We start from the raw sequence: 16,855 nt of genomic DNA on the forward strand, positions 1-16,855 counted from the left end.
CCAAGGGGTGGTTAGTGGTATAACTGTAGACAGCAACCCAGTCTGCTGTCTATTGGAAGATCGATCACAACCAACCAGCCATGCACACTTGGCACTGGGGAATGCAGGCACACCTCTGTTGTACTGGGTAGCTGAACAGCAAACACCAGGGAGAGCAGCCCATAACAGCTCCATCCACACACCATGCTCAAGCACTCAGTGCTACGTCTGAGGCAGCAGAATCACACGTAACAGCTCTCAAACAGGAAATGTAGAAAAGGGAACAGTAATTCACCATGCCTTACAAAGCATTCCCAAACCTTTGCTAAGCATGTGGGTTTGCTTTTGGTGAGCTGACCGGTAGGGACATTCCTCTGTGTGTGCACAGGACAGAACAAGAGAGACTGCCTACTTACCTGCCACCAGGCAGAGTACGTGGAGAGACAACTGGGCTGGAGAGAGATGGCTGTACCTGAGCTTGGAAGCAGGGGAAAAACAGGTCTACTTTTAATCTTTTTTACAAAAAAGGCCATAGGGCCTGAAAACACTCCATGGCATGTAAAAACTAGGTGCAGAAGGTCATATTTCAAATATGAAAGAATTACCAGTGAAAGGACAATGTCAAAATAAGAAACTGCCAGAAATTTGTGCTGAGGTTACCCCTTATTTCCTGAGAGAAGTTACAAGAGTTTTTCAAAGTGTAGTAGAAGTGTACTGAGAACAGAATCACCACGATCACTTACAAGCTGATAACATGTAATTGTTACTTCTGTTGCCCATTAGCTTGAGTTGGCAAGAAGACAGAAAATTAAACAATTTAGGTAGCAGCCACTACCATTTTCAACTCTCATAGCTGTAGGAGAAGCTCTAGAAGAGCAACTCTAAAAGTGCCACTGGCCTGCAAGCAACAGATAATACTATCACTGTAGATTTCATTAACATGGGCTTCCTTAGACACATCAGATCTGTCAGCAGAACACAGCTAGCAGTTCTATATCAATAATGAGTATTACATATGGCAATACAATGGGAAAAATAAATTAATGTGGACAGTCTACTACCATTATCACACTTACACCTTGCCACAGTGCAAGTCATGTCACACTTGTGCCTACCATGACATCTGGTTTTGCAACATTTGCCCAGTCAAAGCCCTGTAGGATAAGTCAGTACATCTCCGGGGCTAGGTGTAGTGAGATGAATGGATTGACAGTGACACTCACTACAAACAAAACTCTTTCAAAACACCCAGTTTCACTGACTGAAATAATAAAGTTTCAATCATCTTCAACAGACCAAAGCAAGAATTTTTGTGGGCATCCATTCTGCTGTACTGTGACCATAATAAACTGTTCCTTGTTAAAATGGATATGATTTTTTCCTGTCAGGATCACCTTTTAAGCAATGTGGTGTGAAAGTCGTATTACCTGGTCACTTTATTCATTGTGGCTGGCACCAGATGAACAAAACTCTGACATTTTTCCAAGGAGTAACTAGCTATGACATCTGCATTTAAGGAAAGTTACCAACCTACTGGGCCTGAGATTTCTAGTCTTAAACATTTACAAATGCAAAAAACCTAAATATACTTCATACCAACACCAGCCTCAACTATTAACAATCAGTGTTTTTTCTAGGTTCTAGTCCAACTTAATTACCAATACAGTAGATAGTAATTTACTGTTTCTAATTTGCAGTTTACAGTCCTATGACTTATTCAGGATCTAGATCACTTACACTGATGGTTGTAATTTTATCAAAAAAATATTGATATTAATAAAAATAGAATAGTCTTGTGAGCTAAGTACAGTATCAGAACTATCATTTAAAGTGATATTAAGTTCTAAGAAACATACATTTTAAAATCTCTAGTTTACCAAATGGTTACTATACATACAGTTGTGTCTTCATGTGCCTCTTCTTTCACTTCAACTTCTTTTCATAAATATTGTCCATTGTGTTTATAATCTGTAAGAAAATTAATATTATTAGTAACTATATTAAGAGAAAAATCTCTTTATATTGTGCGTAAATGGCAAGGTTTTGGTAGGGGCAGAGGGGGCACAGGGAGGCTGCAAGGGTGGTCTCTGTGGAAGAAGATCAGAGGATGCTCTGTGCTGGACACAGCTGGGTCCAGCCAGCTCCAGAATGGACCCACTGAAGGCCAAAGCTGAGCCAAATCAAAGGAATTTGTGGCACCTCTGAAAACAAGACAACACAAGCCTGATGTGACCCTACAAGTTAAAGAAAAGAATCATTACAGAAAATATATATAATTACTAATTAAGATTCAACTGATTAATAGTTATTTCTAAAAAAATATTATTTTGCTTAAAGGAAAATAGTTAATTTACAGTAAAAAATAATTTGCAGATGACATTCAGCATATCTGATTGTTGATCTAGCAAAAAGCATATAATTACACTCTGCTATGTCATTTGCTGTTCTAGTAAAAAGATACAAGGACAAGAACCTGAACCTGCTACTGAAGAACTCTAAAAACGACACATTGAACAACATACAATAATTGCTTTCAGAGCAATTATGATAAATTGTTCTGATAAAACACTGGTCAAAACTGATTATCAATCAAAGGCTTGTGTAATCTGGGTCATCATATTTTAATTGGGTCAACAAACACACTCCTGAAATTCTGCTGAGCTTCAGGGAATTTTCCCAAGTATAAAATAATTATTGTTTAAATCAAATTCATTTTTTGTATTTCCAATATAATTTAAAGACATGTATTTTCTTTAATTGGCATCATTATGGTACGACCATCCAGTGTTCTGCTACTAACAAAAAAGCCTTTCCTAGCTCCTTGCATTTGCACAATCAAAATGAAAAGAGCCTTTTAGCTCAAACTAAAAAATATAACTGAGAAAGCAATTTTTGTTTTCTTGTAATAAAAGGACAAGAAGATTTTCAATGGAAGAAGAAAAACCACAGCAAAAATTTTACTGTGAATTGTAAAGGTGGCATTTTTCACTATTGGCAAGTGAAGTATTACCCTGAAAGCAGCCAGTATCCGTTCTGAGCTGCCTCTGATCCAAGACAATTACAACAGATCTAGTTTAAATTACAGATGTGCCAACTATGCTCTTGCAGGTTCAAGACATGAAATAATTAGGCCTCTATATCCTAAACAACTTTAGACAGTTCTCAGCTACCACCAAAGGCATTAAAAAACACATGGTCAGGATTCAGATGAGTTAATCAACCCACCTGGAGAAGGTTCTTTTTCTTCACTGAAAATGCAAGGACTAGGGTAGTCATTTTAGAGCCTGTGTTGAAGGCAGAAAGCCAGATAGCAAGCAAAAGACAAAGTTCACTAGTGTAAGTGAACAAAGAAATGTGTTTCCATTTTGTTTAGGGAGACAGGAGTGCATATTTCTGTAAACAAACAGGATTACAATGAAATTATAACTTAGTCGTGTTGATCTGTGAGAAGACAGAAAGATCTCAGGAAAGCTAAGGACACAATAAGGACAATAATTTTCTTAATATTTTCAATGTATAAGCAGTTCCTGGAAGAGTACCAGAAGCCAAAAGTGCTTTGGTAAAGCAGACTCACACAGCCGGTAATATTTTCATTCTGTGCTGTCAAGAATTGTCCAAAGCTGATGTTTAAAACAAACAAACAAAACCTTACACCCACGCAGCAGTTAATGAAAACTATGTAGAAAAGGAAGGAGAACGAGGGACGGAAAGTTGTGACTACAATCACGTTTCCTGCAGTACCAGGAGCTGCTCCCTGCCACCGCCGAGGTGCACCACGGGTGTATAAGGGTAAGTGCTGTGACTGGCTGAAATGCCTAATGAACCATAAAAGTCCTGCAGGAAAATGCAACAAAACTATTTCTCATCCACGCCATTAGAATAAAATGCAGTTTTTGTTGGTTTGGTCACAGATGAATCTCTTCATTTTTATTTTGCTTTCATTCAAACCTGTCCAAGGATGTGTATATTCTCAGATGTGCCTGAGGGCTGTGGAAAAGTAAGAAACTTTCATCTCCACACACACTATTAAGGCTGGGAGAGAGAGCTAATTATGTAAATTTTCTTACTCCCCCAAAGTGTCAATGTGGTATTTCTGGTAACAAACATGAGTAACAACAGCATGAGGCTGGACTAGTAGATCTAGTTAATATCGGTACTCCAGTCCAATATAAAAGTAGTGCTTGGACATTGAAAGCTTGTTTCAGGCAAATGCTTGTACTGCCCACAAATGAGAAAACCCAAATTCTTCCAAGCTCATTTTTCTTAGCAACTCTTAGCATGTTCTTCTCTTGCCTTAGGCCTCCCTAAACAACGCAGAACCAGCTGATATCCCCTTTCCCTTGTAGGTCACTTCCAGTATGAGGAAGATGGGCAAAATAACTTACTGCATTTTCCAAAGCTTTTCCTGGCTGGCTAAGATGGAGGATAACATTACTCCCACTGTGTAGTTTCTCACCTGAATAAAACAACCTGTGAAAAGCTATAGGCCATTACCATTAAAACCTGCTTATTTGCAATTTACCTGGACAACAAATAGCCAATACAGTAAATATCAGTGAGAATGGGGTAGGAATTTAGATCAGAATAGGAACTGAAGAGGTTGGAACCAACCTAAATAGAAGATTTCAAATCAACTGAGCTGACCAAGATGAGATCATAACTACTATACTGTATGTAATCGCTGCTATGCTAGGTCTTCAGTAATAGCTAGCAGCAAACAACTGAGGAAGAGTACAAAACTGGTACATATAGAATTTATTCTGACTCATATCTCCACCTCCTAGCAAACCTAAACAAAATATTATACCAAGACCGTCAGCGTTCAACAGCAACCCACAGACCTGTCCTCCAACACGTGCAACCCTATCTAGCTACTGATGCCCCATATAAACAACTAAACGAGGCTGACTAAGTGTGGGTGTCCACACGGCAAGCGCCTACACCTGAGCTAGTGACACTGGGCTTCCTTTTCAGTCAGTACAGTCAGTGCACAGAAGTCGGCCTCCACTAGAAAAGACGCCAACATTTAGTCATACGAATTACCTCTCAAGGCTCCCTATAAAATTAATGGAAAGAGAGATGTTTGGTACATACCCTTACAGTTAGCTAGCACATTTTTAGTCTGATTTGTAAGGGAACTTTAAACAGAGATTAAATGGGGAAAATCTAATGAAAGGATATTTCATTATGTACACGACACAAACTGGTATCTCTCTCTTTTTTATCTTTCCCACCACTGCCTCGTCAGATTTATGCTGCTGAAAAGTTAAACCCAGCTCTCTGATAGAGTATTAAAGAAATCAAATAATTGTGAGCAACGTGACATTGTGGTATTATTTTTAACCCCCACAAAAATACAACAAAAACAGATAAACAAGAAAATGTGGTGTTTACTTTTAAGCATATGTATTATTTTTTGTAGTAATAATATATCTGCAATAAATGTATACAAAAGACAAAATGAAACATAAAACATTTTATACGTATTTAAAAAGCACAGAATACAGAATATTAGGTACTTTTATGTAGGTTCAAAATAACTTCTAGCATGTTGAAAAGCAAGATCTTCCACTGCACTACATTAAAAAGTAATGCTACAACAGTAATAAAAAGTGTTTGGTACATTTCAGAAGATATACAAATCTTCTACGTAGCCAGGTCAAAAATTAGAAGCCAATACACAGTTCCACAATGATGAGAGACAAAATGCTACAGGATGATCACATTTCCTAAATGGTAAAACTGAAAGAGCTCTCAGGCTTTGCTAATTCAGTTGGACAACACTGGCTTCAGCTGCCTCTGAGCACCATAAAAAACACAGCATAAAAACACCTTGAGGCTTCCATCTCTTGTGTTCAGTGTGCAAATCAGAGAGCATTTAAGTTTTCTATCCCTGTTATTTTTCTTCTTAAGTAGATCAGATTTTTTCTATTTTCTACTTAAATTTTATTCATATTTTATTTTCCAATTTTATGTCTATATTAATTTTTAAACTAAAAATCACAATTTAGCTTAAAACAGAGGAATACGATAGGAAAGAAGGGGTTGCTCAAAATCCTTTTATATTGTATCAGCATGAATTAAGGTCTTTAGTGTGAATTATAATTGCCGCTATTGCATTCACCATTTCTGTACTTGCAGAAAACCTCCCTATAGTTGCAAGCGTTCATGAATTTTAAAATATGATTCTATTAATGGAAAGTTAGAGATGCCTTGACATTACAATAAAACAAATACCTACCAAAAAAAACCCCTAACAAATATTCTAAGACTTTCCTGTTTCTCAGCAGGTGGAAACTCTTTCCTACCTTAAAAAATAAAACCAAAATATCCAAGTAATAAGTACATTTGAGTTTTAAGTAAAGATAGATAATGGTCAACGTGAGTAAATCAATATCTAACTGTTTGCAGCCTGCCTAAACTCCCTTGTCTTACCTAATTTAAATGTGTTATTGTGACAACCACACCACTAAAAAAATTATCCCACTTCACTTCTGTGCTGGTTTTGACTGGGATAGTTAATTTCAGAGTTTAGATAGCTAAATCTCCGTAGTAGCTAGTATGGGGCTATGTTTTGGATTTGTGCTGAAAACAGGGTTGATAACACAGGGATGTTTTAGTTGCTGCTGAGCAGTGCTTACACAGAGTCAAGGCCTTTTCTGCTTCTCACCCCACCCCACCAGCGAGCAGGCTGGGGCTGCACAAGAAGCTGGGAGGGGACACGGCTGGGACAGCTGACCCCAACTGCCCAAAGGGCTATTCCATACCATATGGCGTCATGCTCAGCATAGAAAGCTGGGGAAGAAGGAGGAAGGGGAGGGACGCTCGGAGTGATGGCGTTTGTCTTCCCAAGTAACGGTTACACGTGATGGAGCCCTGCTTTCCTGGGGATGGCTGAACACCTGCCTGCCCATGGGAAGGAGTGAATGAATTCTTTGTTTTGCTTTGCTTGCGTGCGCAGCTTCTGCTTTCCCTGTTAAACTGTCTTTATCTCAACCCACGAGTTTTCTCACTTTTACCCTTCCGATTCTCACCCCCATCCCACTGGGAAGGAGTGAGCGAGTGGCTGCGTGGGGCTTAGTTGCCGGCTGGGGTTAAACAACGACAACTTCAATGGTTTTAATAGGTATTAGTAATACAACCAGAAGTCAGTAAAAACAATATTGATGCCGTCCTCACTTGAAAAGGCCTCTTTTGCTATTTTTAGGGGTGGGCAAGATAAAAAGCAGCTATTTTCTGATCTTTCACAAAGCAGGTTCCAGACCTGAGACCCAACACCTACCTAGGCAGAGAATTATATTCCCTGGGTAATTAACAACGTCCCTCCTAACTGCTCAGGCTTACCCATTTCAAGGACCAGGTGAGGACTCAGAGAGGTGCCTGCTCCCTCTCACAGCAGCACCTGCATCCAGGAAGTTTCTGGAGCATTTCAGTGGCTTCTCAGGCGGTACCTGATCCAGACCCAAAAAGCCAAAAAGCGCAGATCTGCATAATGCATTTTGTTTGGGACCCCTGACAGGGGACAGGTTCTGGGCATGGATGATTTGATGGCCACAGGTGCAGCCACCAGCCTTTCAGCAATTTCCTTCCCACTTCTCCTGGTCAGAGAATGCCACATCTACTTTTGTAACTTGCTGGCAGGGACCATACTGTCCCAATGTCTGTACAGCACCAAGAGCCCCAAAGCCCTCCATCATGAGCATGAGGAAGTCTAATTATTATGGTATCTGCATAATAATTAATGATTACTGCTGAGAAAGCTCTTCCAGGTCAGAAGATACTGCCAAGCAGGCCATCAGGCCAATCCTGGCTGGGCGGGACTGCCTGAGGAAGGCGGGGAGAGGAAGGGGGGCGGCAGAGGGGCGCGGCGCCAGCAGCCGCAGGCAGCGCCCCGAGACCCCTGTGCGGCGCGGCGCGGCGGCCCTGACGGCGGTCTCGGAGCGGGGCTGCGGGTGTTGAGCCGCGGGCCCACGGGCCCTGTCCCCCGCGCCCCCCTCACAGCCGCCCGCCGGCCGTTCCCGCTGGCGGGGCGAGGGAGGCGGGCCGGGAGGCCGGCTCCGGGCCTCAGCCTGCCCCGCGCCTCAGCCCGGCCTCCTTCGTAGTGTGTAACGGTTATAGAGAAAGCGTCACTAAAAAAATAAATCCAACGCTGATCAGCGCGGCAAGTGAACCTGAAAAGGGGGGTTCCTTTCCGGAGGATGTGCCTGTTTATCTAGTACAACAAACCAGCTTTTAACAAAGCAAAGCTCACTTCACGATATTTGATGCGTGTTGCGCTGTGTGTTTAGTTCGTGTAGTGTCACAAAATACAGGAAGCCCAGGCACGGCGGTGTAGTATTCGTGAGGCGTTGAGCGTCGTGTGTGCAGGCCTACTGTCGCATGGCAGGAGCGAGGGTGCTTCAGACAACCCCGGCTGCGGCCACGCAATTAAGAAATGAATAATGTAGGACGTCAAAAAGTTACTAAGTAATTTAAAGTTCTTATTGTTACTGGAGCTTCAGGCTTTAATTAAAATAATCTGTGATCAAAGCGTGACTGTGTGTTGCTTCTAAGGTCAATACTACCAGTATTCACACAGGCAACAGGTGGTGTATTAACACTGCATGCAAACAGGAACCAGAAGTCGTCCTCTCAGGCAGGGGAAAGGGGAATCTCCTTCTCACCCTGTAAAAAAAGGTTTTTTTTTTTCAATACATCAGACTTTATAGAGATATAAAACCCCAAAGAGAATTCAATTTTAAAATGTGGAGGAGAGGTAGGATGCTAAGCACACAATGGAATTTTTTAACAGAAAATTCTTCAATTACAAGCAACCTACTTAGATCAAATATAAATTCAAGGCGAAGCTTAAGACACAACGTTATAGTGCAATAGATTTATTAACTGAAAATTTAAATAGCACTCCTTGACATGCACATTGTTTTCATTAAAAATGCCCAGCTCCAGTGAGAGAGAAATCATCCCTGAACAAACAAACAGAACCCCATCCCCTGTCATAATGTCCATAATAAAACAGAGTAACATTTACGCAATAAATTGGGTAAAGCAAGAGCAAATAAGAGTAGCTAATGATTTTAAAATACAAAAATATGTAAACTGTGCAACTGCATGTTTATTTTATCCATTCTCTCTTCATTATACCCTATCTTTTCTAAGACACAAACCATGCGACCAGGCAAATAGATGAATGTGATGACTCCCTTTTTTAAAGGTAGTTGCTGAACAGCTTGTAAAAACACATGGACTATGTATTCATATTTCATAATTAATACAACAAGGAGCATAATCCTCAGCAGATTACTAGACTAGACTATAATATAAGTATTGAACTTGCATATAAACTGTATTTAAATATCTATTGTTTCATGGTCAACTACTTGCAGGTTAGGAAATGCCATAACTAAGTTTGTACATGTAACTTTAATTCTTGCTTCTTTGTGCTTTACGTGTCTTAAGGTCTCATGGAAAAATTAATATGTTATCATGTACCTGAAACGTCTTCACTCTACATGATGGGAATCCCTAAACCAGTAGCTATTGATAATTTCATTCTTTTCAAATTGTTGATATCCATGACACAACTTTCAAATCGTGCTTTGGAAATGGATTATTATTTCCTTATGGCTTTTTCCTCTTTCGTTACAATGCAGGTCACCACTGTGAGTCCTCTACAAATATTAATTCATGCATTTTCAAAGACACTTTGTACAATGGATGAGGTGATGGTGTAATTTTATACATGAGTATAAAAAGGGCAAAGTCAGTAATGTCAACCTATTTTGAAAGTCCAAGGTGAGCTTCAGTTTTTCCAGTGTTAGCACTTTGTGTGTTCTGATCGGGGTTCCCACTGACTTCACCTACACATAGGAGTGGCAAGTCCCGCTACACATTGTGACATTTCTGAATTGTACCTTCCATCATTGTCCAGATTTTATTGGAGTAACCGGGCCAGGGTCATAAAGGAAGACAGAAATTCAGTCCTATTGCGGGACTATGCAGCTGCCTTAACCCTTTCTTTTTCTGAAGCATTTTTCTACCTCATTCACTGCACATTCCATTTACATATTCTGAAAACAAGTGATCTGGGAATATCAGAGACAACTTCATTCCCTGAGGATCATATTTCATGCACTAAAGGAAGCAGAGATCTTGTAGAAAAGGTACTAAGTGACCACCTATTTAAGGCCCATAGTCCATCACGCTTGCAAAAGTTCTCCAAATGAAGGCTGCACACACAACACTTTCTAGAATAAGAAACTTGCAACTTTAGCATGCCTTTAAAATTGGACCTTGTGTGTTGTTTTTTCTTTTGCTTTAATATGAATATAACTTCTCAAACATTAAAAAAAAAGGGGGGGGGGGAGGAAGATACACATGTACTCTCTCTGCCCTGCCTCTCCAGAAATTGCATCATGTGGAAATAAAGTTACCCCACACACAGTCTGAACAATACTGGACCATTCTGGCAGCACAGACAACTGCCCGGTAACTTGTTGCTGTCTTCTACACAGAGAAATCAGAAGAGAGGTCACATAACTTTTATTGTTTTCAAAGCTATTTGATGATGGCAGATGTACACATTGACTCCAAGAATTATGGATTAATTCCAGGCTCTCAGGGGAGTTTCTCCTTCTTCCTTAGCCTTTCTACTTTCGTTTTCTTCTCCTAATCAAGTTCTCTTTGTCGTCTTTAATATGCAGCTGCCCAGCAGACTTGTATTCCAGTCAGACTGCATCTGCAAGTTCTCCACGCATTAGTGGTTGAACAAGGAAAATCTCACACGTTACCCACAGTCTTAGTTTTAGCACCACTGTAACTTTCAGTACCATAACAGAAATGTTAGGTGTTCTGCTGAGCTCTGGACTCCTCAGACTAAGCTACCTCTTTGTTAGCCAGCAGGGAGGCAGAGCTATAGCAACAGCTGTAAGGATCCGATGACCGCACTACCTACAAGATGCAGCAGAATAAGAGTCTAATTAATATATAGGAGCTATGTGGCAATGGAGAACTCTACATATAGATACAATCTTTCTAAAAATGATAAACCATACAAGATTTGCATGTAAAAACAATAAAACTGGATAGTTCATAGATAAGAGAAATATATTAGTATTTACTGAACAGATGGGAATTGTTTTTCTGGGGCTTATTTGGCCAAAATTTGATGGCAGCCATAAAAATAGCAAATTCATATCACTAATATCAGAGAGGTTCTGCTGCCAAATTCCAAGTCCCTGCTCCAAAATGTGGCAATAGTAGACCTGATAGTTCTAAAATCTCAGTACCAGGGAAATTAAATGTGAGAAACATGATCCTTTCATAAGGGCTCCCAAGATGATCCTGGGAACTCTAAGCCACTAAGACTGACCTCCACATTGGGAAGACTGGTAGAAATGATTATAGCTATATAATACTAAAGGACAGATGGATAGATATGGTATACCTGGGGAGGAGTCACCATCACTTCTGTAAGTATAAAATAATGCACACCGAGAAAAAAAAATGCAATGACATATATATAAAAATTGATTCTAAGTTGCTATTAATTCCTCCTCCCTCTCCTGAAAAAACTGAGGTTATTGTGGTTAGTTCTCCAAAGAGAACTAAATCTTAGTTAGTACTAAGTAAATAATGTTAAAAACTATTGGAATGTGAAAATAAAAATAAGTAGAGGATAATAAGCAAAGAAGACTAAAATTCAAAAGAAAACATCATTGTCCTGCTGTACATGTGGATTGTATGCCCAGACCTTGACTACTACATCTGCCTCTGGCAGTCCTACCTCAGAAAGAATTAAAAACTAGAAAAGGTGCAGAGAAAGGTGTCAAAGATAACAAGAGGCATTGAACTGCTTGATTTCAAGTCAAGAACTTGCTTGTAGTTTCCTCAAAAATACAACAGAATCCTTCTTATCCAACAGATCCAATAAAGGTATAGAATTAGGAGTGATTGGAGAATCTGAGTTGGAAATTATTATTCATCATTTCTAAAATGAGAGAAACAGGGCACTACGTTAGAAAATTTACAGCCATTTACAAATTAAATCAAACTGGAAATCATTGGATATTACAGAAATTAAAAATATTAATGGCTTTTAAAAATACTGCACAAATTCATGCAGTGTATGTCCATTGGTAGCTAATGAGCATTGTGAACCAGATGCAAAAACAAGCTTCCAAAATCCCTAACTCACCACCTGTCAGAAGCTAAGCATGTATACCAATGCAAAGATCACTCTATACTTGACCTGTTTCCTATAATCCTCCCTAGGTATCTGCCATCGTTAGCAGCAGCAGCCTGACATTTCATTTCGCTCTCTGGCTGTTCTCACTTTCTGACATTACTAAGCGGTATTAGCACAGCAAGCCTATGCCAGATAAACAAGCAAAAGCATTCAGCGATCTGCATGCAGCCTAGATTCCTGTGTTTTTTTTCAGTTTCCACTAATTGTATATTTGCTATGTATTCACACCAAAGAAAATATTTCACCGATACCATGAAAACTCTCCTTTTCCCAGTCACCCAGAACTACTGATTTATGGAGGCGCCTTATTGTCCAACATGTGTTTAAATTCTGGTTTATTATTCTATATTATTTAAAATTATAATTAGTTGAAACAGTAAGATTAGCTTTGTCAGAAAATACGTGTTACTTCTTAAAGTAGTGCAACTAGGCTTCTCACGGGTTTCTCCAATTCCATAAATGGGGTGCAATGCATATGAGAAAGCATCCATTTTATGCATACCATTTGATAGCTCAGGATACGATCCTAACCGGACAAATGAACCATTAACGTGGTGATGGAGCCAAAAAAAGATGTCCCCCAAAACCGATGGCACTTTGTTGAAAAATGATGTAAGTAATAAAAACTTAAAATTCTGAAAATAGTGGAACGACAGGAGCAGAGTCTCCACAGTAGTACTTCTTTGTGCATTTATTTTTTTTAAGATTTCCTTCAGTGGGGGTATTAATATGGTGTCTCTCTGTTTTAATGAAATTAATAAGAGATTAATATATTTAAATACCTACATATCACTCTAGGAGCTCACAAAACTCTGATTGTGGTTAGACATTTGAATTATGCATGCAAAAGCAGACTGACATATACACAGTTTCTTCCTCTGTCAAATGATTGAAACTGGCCAGCAGGTTCAAAAATTATTAGAGATGGAATGCAATACATGACTGTACAGACTTAATTTCCCCATAAAACCTGCTACAAAGCCCTGTGAGAACTTTAAGGGGAGAGCTGTAGAGAAGGAAAGGAATTCTGGACCCTACTATAATGGAGAGGAGCTGAAGTAAAGCGAATAAAAAGACAGTATTAACTGAGTAAAGAAAAAGGCCACAGAAGTATTTAAAGAAACTATTAACTCCAAGGGATATCTCAAAGTGGCATTACTCTGAATGGGAAGGAAATTTTGCTGAAATAACACTTTCTGAAATTCTGAAGTATCGAATACTGTTGGTCATTTAGCAAGCAACATGTACAATGATGACTCAATGGTTTGAAGTATACATCAGATGCTGTCCAAATATCAGTCAGCTTCAAGACAGAAGGCCTCTGTAAGCACAGACATATAAGAAAGCTTAGAAAAGAATCATCTTGAATTTACCTGTAGCCATTTAGTAATGATACTTTAACATGTTTCTACACTGCATTAGAACTCTTAAGTTTGACTTTGATCTTCTTGACGAGTTTATCGGAAGATAATGAGGTCCTTAATCCATACTGGTCTGGATGACTACAAAAGGGCTAACAAATTGCTCTTTATTTCTAAATTTTATTTAATTTTTTTCTTTTAAATTGTATCATTAGAGAAAAAAACATATTCTTAGCAATTTTATATCCAAGTATATCAATAAAATAACTATATTAATGAGAAAATAGGCATAAATGAACATAGGATTGTGCCAATTTGATCTGCAGGTCCTAGATTTTCCTAATTATTCACTGAATTTGTTGCTGCAAAGAACTTGAGCTGAAAAAAAGTGTTGACTTAAGTTATTGAAATTGTAAACAATTAGGATGCTGTATAAAATTCATTAAGTACTTTTGGTTTAAATATAGCTAATCTTTCATGAATTACATAAGTATATAATTTATGTAGTACTAGGATCTAATATTATACTGACACAAAGAACTCTACCTAAAATCTTCTAAGGCAGGTGTATACAGAATAAAAGTGTTAATGAACTGTCGAGGATTATTAATCTGAAGTGTTAGGAAGGGGGAACAAATTAGTTTATAGGCAAATTCACAAGTCAATAGAGCCCCAATAGTAAAACTATACCAAAAATGATCATGTTTTTTAGAATATTTAATCTTATCTAATACCTCCAAAGAAGCATTAACAGGTTTAGTATGGGTTTTAAGGTCCATAAAAAAGAATATTCTTAAGATTTCCAGAAAGCAAACCCCTTACTCACAGACTTTTTAAAGCATCTGATTCTTCTTCCATTTTTTATTTAACCCCAGGAGAATTATTGCTACAAAACTTTTCTTTTCAAGTTGTTAAGCTATTAATACTGTGGTAATAAAGTCCATTTGATTTTATGTTGGCTCAATAGTCTCACAAGTCTATTTGGTGTGTTGTTTGATAAATGAGGAAATTCAATGAAGTGTGAGTAGGTTAACTAGTGATTGATCAAATGATCCAGTAAGTAATGAGAAAAATGTGTTAGCAGTGGGGAGAAGGACTTTTGGCTCAGAAAGGTAAATGAGACTCAAACCAAGTAAACCCAGCTAAGCTGCTTTTTTTCATTGTGACAGAAACATTTATAAATATCCTCTCTGACAAATGTCTTAAGTCTACCTGAAATAAAGGTCTATATAAAAGCTTTATAAAAAGGAACCAAGAAGAGCATGTGGGAGCTCAGCTCTATCTTGTGTAAAATAATTGAGTTCAACTCAGTTGCGAGTTCATAGTGCTTGTGCAGTACTTTGCATAAAAGTACTACCAGTCTGATAAAGTACTTCCAAGCAATATGAACTATCTTAGTTCATAGTTCACTTTAATACTTTACAGCAAGTATGAAGAGATATAAATGATGGTGAAACTACCTAATATTTTTGTGCACAGCTTCATCATCGTTATGTCTTCATGTCTAAACAAAAACTGCTGCCTCTCTACTTGCTTGATGCTACTTGCTTCATGTAACTTGTTGGCTAATAGTAGATGCTAAAGCCTTACTGCTGATTCTCACTTCTCCTAACCACACAGAAGTTGTCACTCTGTACATAAGTGTTCTGGCATTAATTAGTCCTAGATATCCCATGTGGCAAATACACAGAAGATACTTCACTGTTTTTTAACATTTTGTTTTCAAATCAGGTAACTATGGTATGCACCTGGGTACCATCATCCACTTCCACACAGCTGCAAGAATCACAGAATCGTATAGGTTGGAAAAGACCTTTAAGATCATCGAGTCCAACCGTAAACCTAACACTACCAAGACCACCACTATACCATGTCTCTAAGCACCTCATCCAAACGTCTTTTAAATACCTCTAGGGATGGCGACTCAACCACTTCCCTGGGCAGCCTGTTCCAATGCTTGACCACCCTTTCAGGGAAGTAAAATTTCCTAATATCCAGTCTAAACCTCCCCTGGCGCAACTGGAGGCCATTTCCTCTTGTCCTATCACTTGTTACCTGGGAGAAGAGACCGACCCCCACCTCTCTACAGCCTCCTTTCAGGTAGTTGTAGAGAGCGATAAGGTCTCCCCTCAGCCTCCTTTTCTCCAGGCTAAACAACCCCAGTTCCCTCAGCTGCTCCTCATCAGCCTTGTGCTCCAGACCCTTCACCAGCTTCATTGCCTTTCTTTGGACACACTCCAGCACCTCAATGTCTCTCTTGTAGTGGGGGGCCCAAAACTGAACACAGTATTCGAGGTGCAGCCTCACCAGTGCCGAGTACAGGGGCACGATCACTTCCCTAGTCCTGCTGGCCACACTATTTTTGATACAAGACTCTCATATGACAGTTTTCTTTATAATTCACATTTGAAATAATGCTACTGTGTGCTGCTAAATACAGGAGAGCGGACATCAGGGCTCACATTACAATCTAAGAGGATGAGAAAGCTCCAGTCCAGTTACAACTCAGTGGTCAATACTTTGGTGCAGGTATTAAAGCAACCACTGTGGAAACAGGGATGGGGAATGGGAGTTTCAAAGCTGTTACCCATGATCAATATGTGTTGTTCACACATATTGCACCAGGCAATATTTGCACAGGAGATGGGCTGCAGCACTCCTAGCGTCTTCAGTAAATCTACAGTTACTATGATGTATGTCAAAAGAGTACAGAAATTAACTCAGACAAGAGTATTTCACCAGTCAATGCTGGAATTCAAAAGTCTGGTATATGATTTCATTACAATCTGAGTCAGAAATGAGTTTTTTGGGACTGAAGGTATACCAGGTCCTTCTGGTATACCTTCAGAAATAAGACCATGTTCTAATGCTCCAGCCATTCTCTCACTAACTGTCCTAGACATCGAACTGTTCTTCAGCAGCTGTAGTTAGTATTGGTGCCAAGCCAGTACTGCATGGATAGACAAGAACCTAGAACAGGAGAAAAGAAATGTGACAAAAAGTGAGACATAACCCAAAGCCAGAGTTCTTATTCTTGAACTACAGGGTCCTTTGTTATGGCTAGCTGCCGAAAAAGACTGGAAAATTAGGGTATTTTTAATAATTTCATCAAAGGAGTTTTACTGTGTGAAACCTACTAATTACACCAAGCATGCATTGGGGCCAGAAAATACTATATTACAGGTTAGAAGACATACTCAGCAATCACAGGTTTCATTGATATTTTGAGTTAATAAGACATGGTATAATTACAGTAAAGTAGATATTATTT

Source organism: Mycteria americana, chromosome 2, assembly GCF_035582795.1.
Source record: "Mycteria americana isolate JAX WOST 10 ecotype Jacksonville Zoo and Gardens chromosome 2, USCA_MyAme_1.0, whole genome shotgun sequence".
Taxonomy (NCBI): domain Eukaryota; kingdom Metazoa; phylum Chordata; class Aves; order Ciconiiformes; family Ciconiidae; genus Mycteria; species Mycteria americana.